Source organism: Pseudorasbora parva, chromosome 17 (assembly GCF_024679245.1).
Source record: "Pseudorasbora parva isolate DD20220531a chromosome 17, ASM2467924v1, whole genome shotgun sequence".
Classification (NCBI taxonomy): domain Eukaryota; kingdom Metazoa; phylum Chordata; class Actinopteri; order Cypriniformes; family Gobionidae; genus Pseudorasbora; species Pseudorasbora parva.
Genome location: NC_090188.1, coordinates 19,913,837 through 19,934,203, shown reverse-complemented (window position 1 = coordinate 19,934,203; position 20,367 = coordinate 19,913,837). Strand labels below are relative to the sequence as shown.

Here is a 20,367-nt window from a genome sequence, read left to right as displayed (position 1 = left end):
TTTATTTTTATGTTCTTTGTTAAAATTGAAATGATTAACACAAAACATTTTTTAAATAAGTAAGCAGGCTTTTCTAGTTTCATCAATATCATGACACATTTTGTTTGTTTGTAAAAAAACAACACAAGAATCAGTATGATCCATTCCTGATATTTTAACGAGTGCTTAAACAACGCTGACATCATGTGAAAATAAAATAAACAGCACTATTTGCGAAATTCATTCTTAGTGTCTGAGCTTTACCAGCACATATTTCTGAAAGGGAAATACTTCCCTTAATTACATAATAACACATATATGTTGTGCTCTGATCTCATGCTGATGTGACTATTTGTCTTCTGCTCCAGGAAGTCTGGTCCTGATGGTACATTACACAATCATGGAAGCTGAACCGTACAGCCCTGACCTCAGTGCCCTTGCGTCAGGCTCATTATACACTGCCAGAGACCTGTGAGAGATGAAGATACGAAGGGAAAAAAACAATCCAGTATTGGATTCAGTAGGAAATCAATAGTATAGCATGTTGTCCAGCAAATTGCATTTTAGCTATTGTATTCTGCTACAGTGTTTTTGTGTGTTTTTTTTTAGTTTTTTTTTTTTTTTTTTTTTTTTACATCTGCCAGTTGTAAAAGGAGCACACATCCTTAAGCTTTGTGTCAATTATAAAATAAAAATACAAGTATATTTAACTGGGATCCACAGGTTAAGTCCAGAAATGATTAACCAAGCTATGTGGTTCAGATTTATGTGGTAAAGCTCCAAATCCAAACAACAGTGAATCATTCAGACATGAGGAAGAGCTGTCTCTGTTCCAGTAGAGTGTCAACAAGATACCCAGCAGAGATGCCACATCTGTCAGCATGTCTTGGAGCGGTAGAGTTAAATTGAAGGTGTTTCCTAAAAGTACAGGGAGAGTCAGGTCTCCCATTTAAAGCGTGGAGTTTCACTGATCCTTAACACCTGCAGTCACACGTTTCTCTCGTTTTCTCCTGTGTTCTCTTTACACCTCCACTTCACACATGGATTTCATTTGCACTGAATACAGAAACCAAGGAAATTACGGCTAAATATAGCACTTTTGTATCACCAGATCTTAACACTTTAATTAGACATGATGCCTGTACCAGTAATGCTGAATGTGTATATATATAATTAAATAAAACAGATATAAATTATATTTTAGAACAATAATTAAATATGTAACTAATTCTATAAATAACTATACATATATTAACATTCATTGTAGTATGAAGAGTTCAGATGCAAAAACGTTTTTCAAACGCCATTTTTACCAAGCTCCTTTATGTTTAGCTTCAGTAATTTCACTTTGAAATATTGAAATGCCTTATTTTCAAAAATGTCACATTAGTCAATTCATAGGTATGTATTAGGGCTGTCAATCAATTAAAATATTTATTCGTGATTAATCGCATATTGTCATGAGTTAACTCGTGATTAATTGCGATTTAATCAACACATTTTTATCAGTTCTAAATGTACCTTAAATAATATGTTTTTAAGGTTTTTATACTCTATTACATCTATAACATGGGTATGGACAAATATGCATGCTTTATGCAAATGTAAGTTCATTATTAGTGAAACAACACTCAGAGGAAGTTCTCAGGAAGTTTTTCTAAATCCTGCCGCGCCACAGAGCGCCAATGTAATGATTTCACCATGTGCGACAAGATGCACACATCGTGCAGCTCTTCTGTCAGAAGTGGATTCAAAACTGAGCTTGCGAGTAGGCCTATACAGGCTATTTAATGTGTGCGTCCGGCGCTGAGCTTCGCGTCCGGAGTGCGACCCCCTTGAAGCCTTGTGTGATTTTTTGAAAGTGAGAGAATCCTGGGAGGATGCGCGGCGGCGCGAGCACAAATAACCTATTATATTCTTTTTAAATTATTTTATTAACTTGAAATACTGACAAGATATATTTTTGTAGATGTGTTCCTAAAAACATGCATTATTTTTACGTTTGCACGTGACTGTTTCAAACCCGTGTTAGACCAGTGTTTCCCTCTTGTCCGACCCGACCCGCAACCGTATCTGACAAAGTTGGATGTTTTGCACCCATTTCAGCTAAATTTGAGGGTCGACCCGTGCAGTACTCTGATTCACGTGAACAGTTTGAAGAACACGGACTCGACTTCAGAAAAGTATCCTGCGTATTCGTTTTAGCCGATCGTAATGTATTTAGTTCAATAAAACACATGTACTGTAAGCAATGATGGTGTTAATGATTTACCTGAGCGAGAGGGAGCTTGCAGTGCATCGCGCTCGGACTGCAGAGAATGTGCTCAGGGAAAAAACATACTTTTCTTTCAACCTGGAGTCTAATAAAAGTTAAGCAGAAAATATGGTAGCTTATGTAGGCTATAACTGCACTTGTTTTAGAGTAATGTTATTGTTAACCCTTTTCTTTCCCTATTAATGTTGCTGCTGCAGCCTTTACATCTGGCAGATCTCAGTTTCTCTAACTATGGGCCACAGATCAAACAGAAAAAGTGTGCTGCGTTAATCATGCATAAATAAAAGTAGAGCCGTTAAAATTAATTTGCGTTAACGTGTTATTAACGCCTTATAAATTTTGACAGCCCTAGTATTTATTAATAATGATGAAAGCAGAATTACCGATGGAAGCTTGGCAAATAAAAGGCGTCTCTTTTCGCACAGCATCATTCATCTTAAAAATCATATGATTCAATTCATGGTTTCTGTGCACTTAGAGGATTTTGCTGACAAAGGGAAGTGCTGTTTAGAGGTTTCTGCCAACAAATTGGTATTTCTGAATGGGCTGATGCTGGGATTTAGAGGATTTGAAATTAAAGTATTTAATAAACGTATACTGTGCGGAGATCTCATATTTGATGTAGGCGCGATGTGCTTTTTGTTAGTTTCAGCCTGATGCAGTTATCATTTTCACGTACAGTGCAACATTGTTTAAATAGCAAATAGACTCGGCGTGCTGGTCTGAAAAACATGTACAGGATCATTGTTGGTGAATTGCTATTTTGTGACAAGAAAATGACTGCACTACTGACCAACAAAAACCTGGTCTAAAGTATTTTTTTGTATTTAATTAATAGTAATATACAAATATAGGCAGGTGCACAACATGTGTACACTTCCTCTCTGGAGGAGGGTTCAACCTTTTGGTTTGCAAATTCCACTATGATGCAAGCACAACTGGCTTTTAAAGGGAATGGGAGATGATAGTCTAATTTGGTTTATAGCATGTTATGCCCAAGATACACTTGTGACTCATCAAGAAACCAGGTACAACTGGTAAAAATTCGGACACAACCTAAGTGCACCTGCGTCCTGCACTCAGATTGTTCAAATAAGGCCCTAAATGTTTCTTAATATTTTTTAGTAAATAACAATAATGATAAAAATAATAATTAAATTTCAATTTAACTTTAAAGCTACACTGTGTGATATTTTCCCCCATGTAGCGGTGAAAAGGTATATGACCATCCAGTCAATATTAGTTTCTGTTCCTCTTAATTCCGATTTCGTTTTAACTCCTAAGGTGGCCGATTTAGTCCAAGATTAACATGGCTTCCAGTTCGACCTCGTCCACGAGTGCCATCGAGTGTTAAAACGTGAAAGGCGAAGCTTGAATTTACGGGTATGTCCCTCTTTGGCTAATGTACTTTCAAGATGGAGGGGCAACATGGCGACCGGCATTCAAACCCCTCACCCGTATGTATTTTCAATGGCATATTATAAACTTACTAGAATACTTTATTACTTGAAAGAAGTAAATATACATTAATGAGCACATATCTTTTTGAAAGAACTAAGTGTTTTTTGCTAAGAATAAACTTAAAAAGTTACACAACCTTTAAAATATATACTCATATTTGACTAACTCATATAAGAGGCAGGCTATATTAAAATTACTAACAACAACTCAAGTCTTTGAACAAAAGTCTAAAGACATAAGAATAATAAAAACTGACCTCAACCTTCAAGAATCTCATTTGGGCAAAGTCCCAGGGACTCTGCCTCTAAAAGATCCAGCTATACTTTGATCTTTTCCGCAGTCCTGGCCAACCATTTAGGGTTCAGAGGGAGTCATTCTTCCTTTTGAGTCACAGCTATGCTAGTGCTACAGTACAAAACAGAGAGAGGACAATGTGCCAAGAATTAATCAATGATGACTGCGCAAGTGTACACACTGATCAACTGCTTCATTATGCCTAGAAATTAATAGTAGATGGAATTCTGACTAATTCTTATTCATATTGTGTCCTTGAGATGTGAGTATTTCCACAGTTTTGAAGGTGAATGGCTTAGACTATTCACCTAGAGTTTTGTTTTTATCCTAAATGGTTTGAACCCTCAAGGCCGTTTGGGTTCCTCCATCTTCCTATGTCTGGGCTTTCAGCCACAGGACAGCATGGCGAAGTGTTGGAGGGAAGACAGGAAAAGGAGACGACGTGACATTTTATGGTGGTTCTCTCCTGAAATAGCTCAGGGGAAAGCTTCTACAGACATGACAGGAGTTGTCATGTTCGGTCTCTGTGGGTAATTGTGCCTCACCTCCCCAACTACCTGCTGCCACTTCAGACAAGCCTCCTAATCACCTCTTCCTCCTTACCATTCTCCTCTTCCTCAGGCACAGAACAGGAAGTGCCACAACTGTCTGGACTTTTCTTTAGAATGAGTGACAAGTTGAGAACACAATGAAACAGCACTAGAGAGGATTCTACATAACTGTAGGCAGCAACTTCATCCACCACCTAAATAGCAATCCACACAGAAAACAATTCATTCCAACAGAGTTTGACTTTAGCATGTTGCTAAACCGATAAGAATCATAAATACCTGTTCACACCAACATGAATGTTCGAAATAAAAAAATTTGATCCAATTGTCGCAAGCGACTTGTCTATTCGGCTGAGGCTGAATGAAAAAACTATTTCACTCTCTGACAGTAGATGGCGCATATAGAAAAGCAGAAATACAGAAGATTTAACTTATCAGCGATTGGCTATTTAATTTAGAAAGCAGGGCTTCATCGCCATATTGGGCGTTGCACTTTCTCTCATTCATAAGAAACATCGGAGTTTCAAAAAATTAAGTTGTGTTTGATGGATAATTCCTGTGCCAAATGCTCCTTCCAGTTTCTCACAAGTTTCAGAAAGTTTTTTTTCCAAGTATGGGTCTGCGTGACGTCAACAAAGGCAAATTTTTACTTGTACGGTTCGTAAGGCCAATTCTCCCGGAAGGGCGTGCGCACACCCGTCGACCAGAGCGAGAGAGACGACCAGAGCAAGAGAGCGAAAGCAGTACACCCATCAAAATGCTTGTCTGTAAGTCACAGGACTTCACGAAATCAACAATGTCACCAAAGTGTATTTTTGGTTGCTAGACAACCTTGTACAGCTTCCCAAAAAACCCAGCATTAAGGGACCAATGGATAGAGTTTGTTTTTCCGTAGCAGCAACAGAATTGCGCGAGTTCCCTGCATTTCGGCAACGATTGTTTAATAAACAAGGCCCAGTTCTATGCCGGATTTGCTTCTAATTCTAATGCTGAAAGATGGAGCGGTCCCAACCTTAAAGGTTAAGTGCACATCAAGTAAACAACATGATCACGTATAGTTAATTTATCAATGGAGCATGCGATGTATGGTGTGTTCAAATACATTTGTTTAGTTGGCCACTTTCTAAACTAAACTAAATTTGTTTATTGTAAAACCACTTCAAACTGCCATACACAAACAGTGGGAAAATATGTTGAACTAAATTAGTTATTTCATATTAAACCCAGGGGACGTTTAAGGATGTCCCAGCTTTCAGACATTTTCAATGCAACAGCTGCGTACGGTCATCATTCTTTAGCTCTGCCCGCACGATACACCTCAATCTGCTCAGTTTTATTCGGAAAGACTGTGTACAGCATATCTTTCTTTTATAAATATAATAAAACGAAACACTTTTCGGAGAGATGAAAGATGCAATACTGCTCTATAGGTACTCAAGATTGACATGATTGACAAGATTGACCCCCCCCCCCACACACACACACACACACACGTGACCGATTTGGTTGTAACATAGGCAGCAACACCAAATGTCAATAGAGAAAATCAATAGTTTGCCGTTAGCATGTTGCTAAGCTAAAGGCCTGATGAACTGATAAGTCTAAACATAAATACTTATGTAAAATGTTTTGAAACAGAGCCTTTCAGTACTGCACTCTTTCACAGCAAAACCAACTGTTATCCACAAAGAACAAAGTAGGTTATACAAAAAAAGGTCACAGACAAACATTTTTTTATTCTAAAGCAGTTGAAAGGCTAGAACTCGGTTCCTATAAATGGGGTGTCATGGGTAATTTTGCAAGAAGATATAGCTCTTCGGAGTGCCATTTCTATGTGTTATTTACGCTCTGTACTGGTTTTATTGAGCTGTATGACTCTGTCCTTCTATTTTGTCCATATTTCAACTTATACAGCATTCATAACTACCACACAGAGCATATTAAAAATACACTTATTAGAGCTGTATTTTCACATCAGTTCAGTGCTAATTAAAATGTCAATGGTTTTTAAAAATGTCTGCCCATGCATGATAGTATATTCATCAGTTTCCAATGCGAGGAGCTCTCTGGGTTTTTTTCTACACTGTGGCTTCCATCGTGCTGTCTGATAAATGGCACTTATAAACCTCTCAGTTAAGACTCTGGCTTGTGAAAGGTCACATGGAATTGAATAGCAGGTCAGGCTAGAAATTAACATATTAAACCAGGAGTGAGTGAAATGTCAGCGATCAGTCAAGGCAAAAAATGTGGTTCTTGAATCAAGATATGAGGGTGACTACACACGGTCATACTGGGAGATTTTTAGCACACTCTTCAAGGTTAGACACTAAGAAAACACACATGGAAGAGTCAATGACATGCTATTAAACAGAACGACACTATTCATAGGAATCACCAATCACATCCCAGTAGTGACGAAGATATAGGTAATGTTCTATGGAGTAGCACAGGGCACAGCTCTTAAGAGTGCTCTCCACTTATCTATTTACACTCATCTGTACTGGCATTTTACTGGATTGCACCCACTCATAAATGTTCCACCCGCTCATTTAATTGAAAATGATTTCTGTCCTAAAAGGGAATTGTTTTCAAGTTGCTCTCAAGATACTATACGTCCGTCCCGATGCCAGCAACCCAACTGCATTTTTTCTATACCTGCATACTGATGAGGCTCTTTAGTCTTTACAATAGGGTTATTTAGAAGAAAACAAACAAAAAAAGATTGTATATGCACCCTGGCTACTAGCTGGCTTACTTAAAAGTGACTTGTAATGATACTGGTATCGAACTTGTGTCTTTTAATTATATAACAAGAAGTTTACTCTTTACCCTGTCACACTGTTGATTTTTTTGTTAATTGTTTTAATCCGACTTGTAAGGTCCAGGAGACATTCCAAACCTGCTCTATCTCTTCAACTAAGATAGGGGTACCCGAATTTAGAATCAGGAAAATAGGGATTTATTTCTCACCATTTTATTTTAAATTTTTTATTTTTTTATTTCTCTTTACAACTGTTTTAATTGGCCTTGTTTTTATTTTAGTTCTTACACACGGTATTCTTATTTATTATGCATATGTTATGACTATTTTAATTAATTTCTATGTAAAGCACTTTGAATTGCTATTGTGTACGAAATGTGCAATATAAATAAACTTGTCTTGCCTAATTATCCATATTTGTAAATATGAGTGGGTGCAGGACACTATAGTTTATGTAAGTGAAGATAGCAAAATAAAGATAATTGTGACATATTATAACCAAAAATTCTTCCTACAGTGAACTAACTACCAGTACAATTGGGACCAAAATTATTCAGACACTTTGACCTGACCATGCAAAGTGTTTTTTCTTTAATTGCTAATGTGACCTTTTACACCACAGACTGTACACATTGAAGCATTGCTTGGTAATCGGTTGACCTAAATTGGTATCATCTAATTGTGTACTTAAATTTAACAGCTGACAGCTGATTGGTTGTTTGAAATCCATAACATACCTTTCTATTAATTAATTAATCTATTTCGATTAATTAGTTTGACACAGTTTAACTCCAAGTTCTTGTCATATTTCATTACCATTTTCTAAATTGTATATATATATATATATATATATATATATATATATATATATATATATATATATATATATATATATATACAGTCAAAACAATATGTATTCAGACACATTCAAATATTTCTCACATTATCACAGTTTATTTGCTATGATTTAGAAAATGGTAATGAAATATGACAAGAAAAGGACAAAACTATTTAACATGATTAGAGCTGGACATGAATTATATTCTTTACACACATATGTATTATAAGATATAATCTTATAATGCATATGTGTGTAAAGAATATAATTCATGTCCAGCTCTAATCATGTAAAATAATTTTGTCTTTTTATCCTATATGAATGTAAAACTATAATCATCACTCTAAATTATATTTGAAAAGCTGCCTCTTATTTTGGGTCAATAGACAGCCAACAATTTAATCAAAGATGGATTATTCTCTTTCGTTATGGCAATATTAATAATTAAGGCTACATTTACCACTATGTACTCTCTCCATAAAAGTTTTTTGCTAGACAAAAAAAAAAAAAGGAAATACCATCATTGTACCATTTTGTAAAAGTTATATTTTTAAAAATGTACTAATTATGATGTACAAAATTATCCAAAATCTTGCTCCCCCCTCCTCTTAGGGGACGCCTGGCCTATAACGACAGTGCCGGTATGACTAGAGCATCTGCTAGGCGAGATTTGGTACCGCAGTATAGAAAAACAGCCTTTAGTCAAACAGCTTTTTCGGTTAGAGTAGTGGGGATATGGAATTCCTTACCGGCAAACATCCAAAGCATTGACAACTTCACAGTTTTTAAAATCAAGCTTAAGCACTGGCTACTATTAGAATACATTTGCAGCCACTAATAACTATGTTGTAAATTCCTTGTTTTTACATTACATTTTTGGATATATGTATTGTGATGTTGTATGTGGTGTATGCAATGGGACAGCAGATGTAAATGATCTGTTAGCTAACTCTGGTGCAGTGCATTGTCCCTGTAAAAATAAACAATAAAGTAAAGTAAAGTAAAGCACACAACTGAGACATGTTTCCTCATATAGGCTATCTGCTCTTCAACATATCAGCCTTGTGAGGTCTCTATAATCTCATCACATCATCAGTCATCATTACTCTCAACTCAAGGCAAAGACTCTGTGCTTCAGTGTGTTTCAAGGCTTTCCGTAAACACACAGATCAATCTGTACAGGTCAGACATCAGCAAAACTGCCCATACACACTTCGACCTCACACCTTCTTGTACATGTTCATTTTCTATTTAAATACCTTTGTCATCTTTAAAACAATACTAATTTAAAATTGTTAAATGTAATCTCAAAAGTAATATATATTACTTGTCAATAATATCAATTTTCCATACTAAATTCACGTTTAAAATGTAATTAAATGTATTTTGTAATTATTCAGACAAAAAAAATATTTTTGTGGATTTTTGGATATTTTTTGTTTTGTTATTGACATTTAAAAAAAATGGTAAGCTAAAATATAATATAAATGGAAGATAAATAAGCCTTAAATGAAAATTTGAAAGGTTTCCTTGGTATAGGAAAAAAAAGTACTAAAATTAGTAAAAAAACGAGAAAAAAACACTTAATAAATAAATAAATAAATAAAACTAATAACAAAATTACAAACACTAACATCAAATTAAAATATAAAAGGCATTTCAAATTATTACATTATTAATATTAATTAATATTGTAATAGTATAACTGAGTATAAAACTTAAATATCTCGACTATTTGGTTATTGGCTATATTCTGGCTTATCAGTATAAGCACAAATTTGTACATCCGTGCATTCAGTTAAACTTTCTCCTATCCCATCTGTAATTAGCAAGGCATCACACACACACACACACACACACACACACACACACACACACACACACACACACACACACACACACACACACACACACACACACACACACACACACACACACACACACACACACACACACACACACACACACACACACTTTCCAAACATTTCAACATCCTGCATCTCAACATGGATTTACAACTACAGTAAAGAAACGTATTATGGCTCAGAAAATAATAGGCAATAAAAGTTAGCAAACTTTATGTAAAGACACAGTGATGATGGAACACCTGGTGCTTCGGTGCGTGTGTGTCTGTTGCTGTATAAATCAACTCAAATGCTGGAAAGCACAGTGAGCATGAGACAGCAATTACAGAGCATGCAGAGAGAGGCATGATGGTTTGTGCACACACACACACACACACACACACACACACACACACACACACACACACACACACACACACACACACACACACACACACACACACACACGTTGGTCTATGTGGTTTACAGGGACTCTCCATAGGCGTAATGGTTTTTATACTGTACAAACCGTATTTTCTATCCCCTTACACTGCCCCTGCCCCTAAACCTACCCATCACAGGAAACATTCTGCATTTTTACTTTCTCAGAAAATCATCATTTAGTATGTTTTTAAGGCGTTTGAATTATGAGGACATTTGATATGTCCTCATAAACCACCTTTATAGTGTAATACCATACCCATGTAGTTATACAAATTTGTGTCCTCATAAACCACATAAACAGGCTCACACACACACACACACACACACACACACACACACACACACACACACACACACACACACACACACACACACACACACACACACACACACACACACACACACACAATTCCCCACAAGTTTGTATCTGAGCCACCTAGCTGGCATGTTGACAGTGTGGCCAAAAGCCAATCACATTATCAGTGAATTATCCCTTTATGAAACAGCTGTGCAAGCAGCAGCCGCCCTCCACTATCCTGGGTGATAACTGCATTTAGCTCTCAAACACATTCTTTCATCTTTCATTCCCAATGGCCTTATTCTCTCATCCGACATTTTCCTACAATCCCTGTTCACCTCTCTAAATCAGAGAGCAATGTACAAGACAAACTGTCACAACAGGGTGTGTGCAAGAGATAAATTCATTATTTATGCACTACTGTTGACTTCCAAACACTTCCTGGGGCCATTTCACAACAATATTTCCCACGAGTGTGTGTGCGTGTTTATGTCTGAAAGTGAGAGTATGTATGTGTGTGTGTGTGTGTGTGTGTGTGTACAGAGAGAGAGAGAGAGAGAGTGAGAGAGTAAGAGCCCTAGGCTTTGACCCTGTGATAGACAGTGTGGGTAATGAGGGCTGATGCATGTTGCGGGGTATTTTTTAATTAGGAACATTTGGATATTTTAGCTACTCACAGAAATATTTAAAATATATATATTTTAAGCATCATACAGGGTACATATCAATGGAGCACCATTTCTGCCTCAGATAAAAAGAAATCAGATACGTTTGAAAAATGAAGTAGAGTGGAACGATAGGAGATGAAGTTTTCACCATCCAGAGATGGAATTCACAAATCATGGGCACGGATGATAGCCTGACAAGCCAGACCCTAGGGTTGGGCATCGAGAACCAGTTCTAACTTGGAACCGTTTTAAAAATAACGATGCCATTGAAATCGTTTCGAAAATTTGTTTTCGGTTCCGATCATCGGTTCCAAGCTCGCAAGTTTTGGTTTCCATGGCCACCTGATTTCCGATGCACGCGTGCCCGCTTGTTCTTTTGGGGCACCGGGACTGAAATATCTGAAAAGATATGATAGCCTACTCAGTTTCTACAGTATCGATTCCAGCTGCGCTCCCCTCTCCTACATTATCCAATGTTATTTTAAATTTAATTAGCCTACTTTGCGTTTTTTATTCAGTATCTTACCTGAATGTTAGACCTACCTGAAAAAATAAAGCAGTCTATTTCATTTGTATCTTTTATTCTATTGCATTTATTTGTGCTATTGTTTGTAATATGTTTATTTGTTCTTATTTTATTACTGTTTATTTGTCTTTTTAAATTCAATTTACCATTCGAAATCAAGCTTCCTTGTGCTGTGTGTAAGCTATTGCAACACAATTACCCCGTTGTAAAAAATGCATTGAGTTAGCAAATACATTTGTGAGAATTTTTATAGTAATAGATCAATGTTTATATATGAGAAAAAGCTTAAAAGCTTTATCATATAAAGTGATCTCTTCAGAATAAATTTTTGATGACGGACACAATTGTTTTTATATATAAAAAATATCTAACTGACAGTATATGCAGCGTTTTCCTCCCCGTGGAATCGAAAATAGCATTGAATATCGATGTGACATGTTTTGACTCCACCCCTCAAAGAATCGGAATCGAGAAGCGAAAAGAACCGGAATCGAAAGTAAGAATCGGAATCAGAATCATTCAAATCAAAACGATGCCCAACCCTGCCAGACCCACATCAGAATGTTGGGTCTGGGAACTCACCATTGACAGGGCTCAATCCGAGGGGCGGGATAAACTGTTGTCTTTAAAATTCCCTCTGCATGCAATTGGATAGCTCTACAACCAACCAGAGCAACGAAGGTGAAGAGGAGCACGTTGAAAGATTAAACTTTCGCCGTATCCGTTCGGCAAAACTCCGAACACATCTTCCCTTCTTAAGAATGACTTCAGTGCCATTCTTTGTTCTTTTCTCAAAGAAAACCTTAACTCCAAGTCTTTTAGAGTCGCAGCCAAAGCCGATTCAAAAGACCGCTGTTCGCCAGTTCCTTTGTTTACAAGTAGCACGCAGAACCCACGCTAACTCTGCTTAAGCCTGCCCACCGACTCTATACACAATGTGATTGGCCTGACCAGAGTTTGGTTTTTCCAGCTTGCAAGTCTATGGAGAGTTGCTAGACGACAACTGCACATTAGATTTGCTGCCACTAGGGTGCGTCTAGATTCCTAGGCGGATGAGGTAATTAATTAGTTTTTGTATTACCTGTACATTTCATCACACTATTTTATGTCATCGTAATGAATTAGCTGCAAGGAACATGAAATGTATGCTATAGGCTATAGGATGTCAAATGATTTGGTGGGTTAATGCCGTGCAGTTTTACATGTTTAAATGTTCAAACGTATAAAAAGTAAACTTGAACGATTGCAAACCACCACTTTCACATTTGTCCATGTATGTTGCCATGGTTTCTACAAGCGGAACCTAGGATAGCGCAGATATTACACCATTGATAGGCTGCAATGACAAGGGACGAGCCATTAGTTAACATTTGAATTTCTCTGGATTTACACATTTTTGGGATAATGTACACAACTTTATGAAATACTGCATATCACACTGTGCAAGAGGTTTTTAGATATTTTATTACAAAAATCTTATATATTGTGCCTTTAAGTTTATCATGCCAGCAATTTAATTTCACCCTGCAACTCAGTCTGGCAACCTGTGCATTTGTTTCTACTGCTGTTACACTTTTTCAGGAAAAAATCACAGAATGGCTTATCCACCTGATGCGCTTTTGGCGGGTTTAACATGATGACAGATAGAAAAGCAATGGGTTGTTGCCTGTTGATCACGCCTCTCGTGGTCTGATTGGTTAAAGGATTATCCAGTTGCATGCTCGCTTATCCCACTTCTTGTGCAGTAGAAATTACAAAGCAGACTCCCCAGACCAATCTTTACCAGGCGCACGCCAGGAGCGGTTCACAGCCGGGGAGACTGATGTTCTTGTAAAAGCAGTGAAAGACAGATGTCCTTATATACATATATGTCTTGCCACTATTGGGCAAACGGGTCTGATCCTTAATTACTACAATTAGCCTGAATAATTTGTAAGCTAGATTTATGCCTATTTTTTCACATCTTCGTGGCACACCACAATGATTTCCATCATCTCATGTGTTAATATTTTTTTAGTGTAACAATTTATGATTTGCAAAAATAACTGTTGCATCTGTGTAGATTACATGAGCAAAGTGTATGCGCGTTGTGCACGCTATACATTATGGTCAAGCATGCGCCCTTAAAATAGCATGATGAACAACGCGCCACTGACTTTAGACTAGGTTTTTTCTGGTCAGTGGCGCAACTGTTTAATGGAACAGCAAAATAGCACCAAGGATTGTTTGCGCCGGAACACGCCTCCTTTTGTTGCGCTGAACCGCCCAGGGAGTGCAAGTTCATTCACTAGTTTAGCGACGTGCTTCTGTGGAAGGAAAAGCGCGCTTTGCGCGGGTGCAAAATAGAAATGACACATGCGTCGGTGTACAAAATCAATTGCGCTGGGTGCAAGACAGGGCCCTATGAGTTGTGAGTGAGTAAGTTGTGACGTATAGCCGAGTAAAACTATTAAAAAAATATTTTGTTTTTTAGGGAAGACACTTTGATCTATCCATTGGTTGCTGATTGGATGAAAGCTGATCTGAATGAGAACTTGCAATCAAAAGGGGCGCAAACTAAATTATTGGCAAAATCAGGCATATTACGTCAATAGAGTCTGACTGTCACAGGAAGATCGATTTATGACATTGATTAAAAGTTTAAACATGCACAGAGCCTTCACAAATATATCAACAACATAATTTAGAATTATCATATAATATAAACATATCTTTTTTTTCTGTACAATATTCTCTCACCATGACTGGTCTTTACAAACCATACATTTGTTATTGTGTTTAAAAGCAGTGACCTATAGATTGCAAGTCTGGGAATAGTAGTGCAGCATGTTCTTTGGCCCTTAACCCCGCTCTCCACAAGAGCACTGATGGATCTGGGGCACACTGTCCCCTGCCAACTCTCAACCTGTTCCCAGAATGCATCATGCCTGCTCCCCATCCATTCCCCATGAGATATAGGCTATATATGTTCTTCCACTGACCCACAATGAATGTTTGATTAGTTCCACATATACACCACATATACATTAAATAATTTGCAGCAAAACACATATATATATATATATATATATATATATATATATATATATATATATATATATATATATATATATATATATATATATATATATATATATATATATATATATATATATATATCGATTTGTATACTTCATGTAATACATTCCTCTATGAGAGCTCAGAGCGTTTGTGAGATTTATATAAAATGAAGAAAAATATGTGGGATAATGTCAGTTGAGCGGCTGAGAAGAGCTCCAGGGGAACATCATGAACCTCTCACACTTGTCTGAGAAAACCAATGAACCAAATAGCATGACATTCTTGTTTAACACAAATTTTACAGCACAATTTCCCAATAGCGAAAAAGAGAGGGTGGTGCGAATGAACGTATGGGTCTTGTTTATGTGTGTGTGAACTTGACTGGGTCTCTTTTGTGTTACTGATTATGCATTTTACAAGCAATTTCAGCACATGCTGTCTATAAATGATTATGAGCATGTCTGACTGAGAGCGAGAAATGAGCCACACATTTTCTGTTACAATTATATTACTCAATTTTCCTCTTAAGAACATTTCAGTTTCACAGGAATAATATAAAAATAAAAATAAATGATAGGAAAAACTGTCAGACACAGCGGTGAGGCATCAGCTGCAGAGTATAAAAAAAAAAAATGACAAAAAAAAAAATTGTATTTAACTCAATTTATTTTGAATAATCTAGTCAAAATTTAAAGGCACAACATGTACGTTTCAAGCCGCCAGAGGTCACAACAATAACACAGGCGAAGCCTACTGTACACATACTATATTTAATTTCGCTGTCATAGACTTGGTCACCAGACTTGATAAAAAGAATTACTGAAACAAAGTGCATATAACTGTATGCAGAAACCAAGGATAGGTTTTTATTTTATATTCTATTTTATTACAAAAATCGGTAACACTTTAGAGTAATGGTCCGTTATTAATAGATAACTATGTAGGAAGTAATGCAGGACTAATAAGTAGCACTACATTAACACTACAGCTACTACTATTAATATAGAATCAAGCTGAACTAATCAGTAAGCAACATTGAATTTAGGAGATAGTTCCTTATTAAGTAATCAATAATTAATGACTGAGATTAGCCTCATTAATAACTATTAACTAACTGACTAATTATTACATTATTGTCTGTCTGAGATGTAATTAATCATATTCTTTACTCTGAATAAAGTCATGAAATGCATCACTAATTACTTAAGTGTTACCTAGTCATTACGCAGGAGCTACTAATGATCTGGACCATTATATTAAAGTGGAAAATATGTTTTTTCACTTTAAAATAATGTTCCAAATCACCAGTAGTCTTTGAAGAGTGATTGGGTACTTGAGTAATTAGTGATGCATTTTATTACTTTATTCAGAGTAACAAAGGACAATTTTAAAGAACTAGTGAACTAACAATGTTTTCCACTTTAAAATAATGGTCCAGGTCACTAGAAGTTCCTGCATAATGACTAGGTAACACTTAAGTAATTAGTGATGCATTTTATGACCACGTTGAGAGTAAAAAAAAGACAATTTCTCACATCTCAGACATGCAAATGTTGTGATTCGTAATTAAATAGTAATTCTTTATAATTTTTCCTTGTTACCTATTAGTTATTAGTGATGCCAATCTCATTCAGTAACTATTCATTACCTAATAAGCAACTGTCTTAGTCCTGAATTCAATATTACTTACTGATTAGTTCAGCTTGTTTCTATATTAGTGGTACGTGGTAAACTCCTCACTTCTCTATGGGACTTTACCAAACGCCCTTAAAACTGCATTAGTTAAGCCTCTTCTAAAAAAGAGAAATCTGGATAACTCCATACTGAGCAACTACAGACCAATATTAAATCTCCCCTTCATTGGCAAGATCATTAAAAAAGTTGTTTTCAATCAACTAAACAAATTCTTAGGCTGCGTTCACACTTGTAGTTCGGTTAGTTTGGTTTGTTTGGTCCAAAACAAAAAACAAAAACAAAACATAATAGTCCTGGTCCGCTTGGCGTTCACACGGGCATTTTTAACAGCGAACCTAAAGTTACCGAACCAAAGGCACAGGGAGATGGTAACAACCTGATTGGTCAGCTTATATGACGTAGGAGCTTGCTTACTGAACATTCAAAACAATGCTGTGTGCGGATTACACGCGCGGGCATTTTATGTGTGTACATATGGCATTTTTTTTTCACATATGGCCTTTTAAAAGTGTGAACGCACCCTTAAACTCAAACAGATACTTTAACAATTTTTAATCTGGTTTCCGACCGCATCACAGCACAGAGACTGCGCTCATAAAGATTATAAATGATATTCGCTTAAATACTGATACAGGTAAAACATAAATTCTGGTACAACTGGACCTCAGTGCTGCATTTGATACTGTTGACCACATCGTACTTCTTGACAGGCTGGAAAACTGGGTCGGGCTTTCTGGGATGGTCCTCAAATGGTTTAGGTCATACTTAAGCCCCGTTTCCACCAAAATTACCCGGAACAATTTGTACCAGGAACTTTTTTACAGGAACTTTTCTCCCCCCCAGACCTGCAGCTGTCTGCGTTTCAACCGCGATAAAGTTCCGAGAAGATTAGGAAAATTAGTCCGGTGATGTAACGTTAGGACTGCACGCGACTGCTCCTCCAAATCAGTGAAGGACATGTAATCATTTTTAAGTGTACCGATTGAAAGGACTGTTTACATGAGACGTTATCTAAACCGATCTGATGTTTACATGTGATGACTTTCAATCGCAATCATTTTGTCACATGCAGTTTGTCTGCCGCATCAAAAATGTCGCCGCTGTTTTCTCCAGCAGCTGAATGTGTTTACTGTAGCCATAGCAACTCTTAACGGCCACCAGGACTAATACAGTATTATTTATAGCTATTTGTTGTAAAGTGTAATAATCATCCCAGAGAAAAAAATCTTCTGTCAGGCGCAGTTAAAGTAAAAACTGCCCGGGGCAATATACGTTGTGTCATTACTCCAACATTATCTTCATAACTCACGAAATAAAAAGTTTACCCATCAGAAAAATTTACTTTCCTCTCTTGTCAACATGAGCGCGGCGCGCGCCGTGACGCCGTCACGTCATGTAAGGACACACACTTAAAAGTAATCGGTCAGGTCGTTTACATGGTGAAAAAAAATTAATAACGAGTATGGAAGAGATTCAAGCTTTGCTGCTTTTGCTGGTTATGTATAGGTTTACGAGGTAATTAACAACGACAGAAAAGAGCACTAATATGCAGATTCAGCAGCATGCAGCATATTCAGAAAGCTTGTAAAGCTAGATTTAAAATGACAATATATTATTATCAGCTATTACGGACATTGAACGTGAGATGGCTGAGACGACCGCGCGCCACCAGACAGAGAGCAAGACTGATATTTATTGAACGCAGAACGAACCTCGCAAAAGACTTTTAAAAATGCCTGTTGAACTTAAAAATGCTGCGTGAGCTCAACCAATCAGCATGTTCAGCGCCCAAGTCCCGCCCTCGAAAGTTCCTGAACTTTGAAAAAGTACTACCTCGCGAGCAGGGCCGTTTGGAGGGGGAAATATTTACCCGGAACTTCATTTATACCCTGGTTCCTGCGGTCTAAACACACAAAGTACCACCCAAAGTTCCTAGTTCCTGGGTAAAGTTCCTGTGGTGGAAACGGGGCTTTAGAAGGGAGAGGTTATTATGTAAGTATAGGAGACCATAAGTCTGAATGGACATCCATGACATGCGGAGTCCCACAAGGGTCAAATCTTGCACCCCTCCTATTCAACCTGTATATGCTGCCACTGAGCCAAATAATGAAAAAGAACACAATTGCTTACCACAGCCATGCTTACGACACCCAGATCTACTCTAGCACTATCACCTAATGACTAAAGCCCCATTGACTCCCTGTGCAAATGCATTGATGAAATGAACAACTGGATGTGCCAAAACTGAAATCACTACATTTGGAAACAAAGATGAAACTCTCAAAGTGAACGCATATCTTGAGGCTAAAGGTCTAATAACAAAAAATCAGGTATCTTGGTACGTGATTTTGGAGTCAGACCTGAGTTTCAGTAGTCATGTCAAAGAAATAACTAAATCGGCATACTATCATCTGAAAAAATATTGCAAGAATTAGATGCTTTGTTTCCAGGCAAGACTTAGGGAAATTGGTTCATGCTTTCATAGGGTGGACTATTGTAATGGCCTTCTCACCAGCCTTCCCAAAAAGACCATTAGACAGCTGCAGCTCATACAGAACGCTGCTGCCAGGATTCTGAGCAGAACCAGAAAATATGACCATATCACACCAGTCCTCAGGTCTTTACTCTGGCTTCCAGTTACATTTAGGATTGATTTTAAAGAACTATTACTTGCTTATAAATCACTCAATGAGCTAGGACCTAAATACATTGTAGATATGCTGATTAAATACAAACCCAACAGATCACTCAGATCAGCAGGATCAAGTCAGTTAGACATACCAAGAGTTCACTCAAAGCAAGTAGAGTCTGCTTTTAGCTATTATGCCAGCCGCAGTTGGAACCAGCTTCCTGAACAGATCAGATGTACTCCAACAGTAGCCACATTCAAATCCAGACTCAAAACACATCTGTTCAGCTGTGCATTTACTGAATGAGCTCTGAGCCACTGTACGTCCGACTGATTAAACCTTATCTGTGCATCATCTTTTTATTCTTTTTATAACTGTTTTAGTTTACCTTTGTTCTTATCTTTGGTTATCATAATTGTATTATTTTTACTTCTCTTTACAACTGTATATTTCTTATACATCTGTTGATTCTTACTTTTGGGTAGGGCTGTCTGACTGGAAGAGATTGGAAAAGGAGAGCAGTGTGCTTCACTTCTTTCTGCTTGTGGTAACAGAGAGTGTAAAGAAGTGTAAAGAAATTGTTAATTTTACACATTGTATTCTTTTTCTTATGCATTTGTTATCCCTATTTTAATTCATTTCTATGTAAAGCACTTTGAACTGCCATTGTGCCTATTAGTTATTAGTGGTAGCTGAAGTGTAGAACGAGAAGAGCGCAATATCGGTAGAAAAAAAGGGGGGGGGGGTTCTTTCTTTTTAATTACAGATGTGAAGCAATGACACAAAATTATGCTTGAATTTCTCGCAGAAATCCACCATTGGATTTAAAAACATTATTACAAGCTTAACTTTGTAAATCAAGCAGATAGTTTTGAACACTGGCCAGTTATGTACTTGTTCAAAAATTTATTTTGGATCATTTTTAACCCAAAAATGTTACGGACAGCAGCTGTACCACTGTAGTCACATGGACTATTTTAATGATATCTTTACTACCTTTCTGGACCTGGAAAGTGTTAATTCAATAGCTGTCTATGGAAGGG

General features: G+C 37.0%; 1 long non-coding RNA gene across 1 annotated transcript in view; it reads right to left on the bottom strand.

Annotated features, from left to right (window-relative positions):
* Positions 1 to 310: 310 nt before the first annotated feature.
* LOC137045633 (uncharacterized) overlaps positions 311 to 20,367 on the bottom strand; it is a 39,838-nt gene continuing 19,781 nt past the window's right edge. The window contains exon 4 of the long non-coding RNA XR_010898819.1: positions 311 to 448. This is a non-coding gene — a long non-coding RNA (uncharacterized lncRNA). The remainder of the gene's footprint in view (positions 449 to 20,367) is intronic.